Genomic DNA, 2,558 nt, shown 5'->3' with positions numbered 1-2,558 from the left:
CAGATCCCTGCTTAGATGAACCGGGCCCAGACGTCGTGGATGCGTCTGCGGTTAGAGAGACAGTGCACACGTGACACTGCAGGAGAGAGGCTGATGGAGGACCACACAGAGTATAAATGGCTGGGATCAGGTGCTCTGAGAGCATCGCCGATGAAGGGTGGGATCCTGGAAAGATGAGCAGCAAAGCAAACAAACAGAAAAAGCTCTGCTCTGGCTGGGCAGGATTCCAGCCTCCCCGCTGCACTCGGTCTGTGTGGCCTCAGGGCAGGGCTGCACCTCTCTGATCCTGACGCACGGGGCCGGCGGCTTGTCAGGGGGCTCAGAGCAGTTATGAGGGTGTCGGGCTCACGGAAGGGGCCCCTACTTTTGCTAACGAGGTTTTCACCAGCCAATCCTGGTTCGCAGCAGTTTGGGTGACCCTTCCCTTAATGCAGGCTCAGTGCCGGCTCCAGATCCGGAAGCGGATCCGGGATGGCGGTGGAGGGCAGTCTGGCTCGCAGGTCGGGGGGACCACGGCCACGGTCCTCGGTCCCAGGAGAAGCCCGTGACTGCACAACACTGTGAGAAGCAAACAACCTGCTTCTTTTCTGTTGGCTCTGAAATCTGTGTGGATTTCGACAGAAGCACTAAATTTGAAAAAAGAAAAGAGGCACGTTATGTATTTTCAGGGTTTCAATGATTTACACATTTTTTTAAAAGGATTTAAAAAAGGTTCTGTTTTAAGGTGACCTTGGTTGGCATCATCGTCTCAAATGTTTCTGGTCTGAATGCAGCTTGAAAACACAAGATAGTCTGTAAAGCCTTCGGTGCCTGGCAGTCACCCCCTACCAACCTGGCCCGGAGCCCAGGACCCTGCATCGCCCTCGCCTTGGCCTCCGCAGCCGGCCTGGAGCTGCTGAGGTCAGAGCCTCTCGCACGGCGGCCTTGCCATCCTTGCAGGGGCCTCAGGGCAGGGGTAAAGCTACCCACGATTTCTTCCTTCTGCCCTCTAGACCTCTGCCGCTACTGTCTGCAGGTTCATACTTTGCAAACGTACCAAATAATGTAATCATTACATACTGCTTATTTTAACAGAAGAATTTGAAGTTGCCTAGGTTAAAGCTCACATACGACAGGACCATTCAAACAAGGGTAAGGACGGAGAAGCCAAAGGATGGGAAGGAGGACATCGCCATAATCGGAGACCTGTGCTGCTCTGAGCCTTAACTCAACTTTGAAACCGCTGGCAACCTGGGCAGATAGAGAGAGAGAGAGAAAAATTAACGAAAACACTGTGAGTCACGTGCTTTCCATCATATCATGTTACAAGGAGACCTGTTTGAGTCTTGACTTGCGTCCTCTCAGCTCTGAGAGGAATGTGTCACGTGCATCTCTATATAGGGGACGTTGATCACGTCCTGTTGAGTCTTCATGGGGATGATACAAGTGTTTCAGGGACTTTATTCTTCACATACCACTTTCTTACATGTTCCTTTGTCCGTCGCACTGAGAAGAGATGGGTGTGATCCTGGGGCCGCCTGATGCGTGAGCACAGCCCTGGTCCCCACCCGCCGATCTGCCCGGCACTGTCTGCTCCAATGCTTCACTGAGCAGGGTCTGCGATCGCCCCGACCTCTGACGGAGCTCCTCTGCTGTGTGGGATGCACCCTGTGTTGCAGCAGATGATCCCCAGAAGTGCAGCCCGTCAGCCACACCTGCACTGCGGGACCCACGAGTCCCGGCGCCCCCAACCTCGTGGTGCGAGCCCCAGGCAGGGGTGAGGCCGGGGGGCGTCTGTGCGGGCGGGGCGGGGGGGAGATCTGTTTGATGAGGGTACAGCCTGGCCCGTCCACGGTGCGACCAAGAGGGCTGGCTTTCTCAAAAAGCTGTGATTTACGAGAATTCAGATTTCGGTGGTTAACTCTGCTCTTGTGGATCCAGTATAGTGGGCTCACTTATTTTTCTTTCATACGACAAAACCCGTTCTCTACTTTGGAGGGATCCAGCCACCTGGTCCAAGGGAGCCGGTGGGCTGTTTAGAATAATTAAAAACAACTCCGTGGTGTGAGCTGCCCGAACCCCTGGCTGTCGGCCTGTCCCCAGCGCCCCCCTTCTGACCAGGCCCGCATGAGGGCAGCGGCTCACCGAGCCCACGCGGACTTGCCTGCCCCCTGGGTTCCCTGGGTGGGTCGCTCACACAGTCAGCTCTGTGCTCTGGAAACACCGCCACTTCACTGAGGGGCTGAGGGGCTCCCTAAAGCAGCTGCTGGTCACGCACCAGACCTGCCGGGGAGGAGGGGCGGGAGGCCGCGTGTGCAAAGCCCTGACCTTGAACCTCGGATTCGGTCGGCTGTGACTGACCACTGTGGTTCCTGCCCGACACGGGCCTCCTGACGTGCCCTCCGGAAATGGGACCCTGCTTCTGGGGGTGCCGCAGGGAGTGTGTGGGACTGGATGCTTCGGCGAAGACAGCACCAGCCATAAGAAGGCTGATCTCCACAACCCCAGGGCCTGCCTGATGGCCAGGGCACCTCTCAAGCCAACTGTGCCCTCAGACACGTGGGGTCTGCAGTGGGCGA

The sequence above is a fragment of the Stenella coeruleoalba genome (assembly GCF_951394435.1).
Source record: "Stenella coeruleoalba genome assembly, chromosome: 17".
NCBI lineage: Eukaryota > Metazoa > Chordata > Mammalia > Artiodactyla > Delphinidae > Stenella > Stenella coeruleoalba.
Note: the sequence above shows the minus strand (reverse complement) of the source record.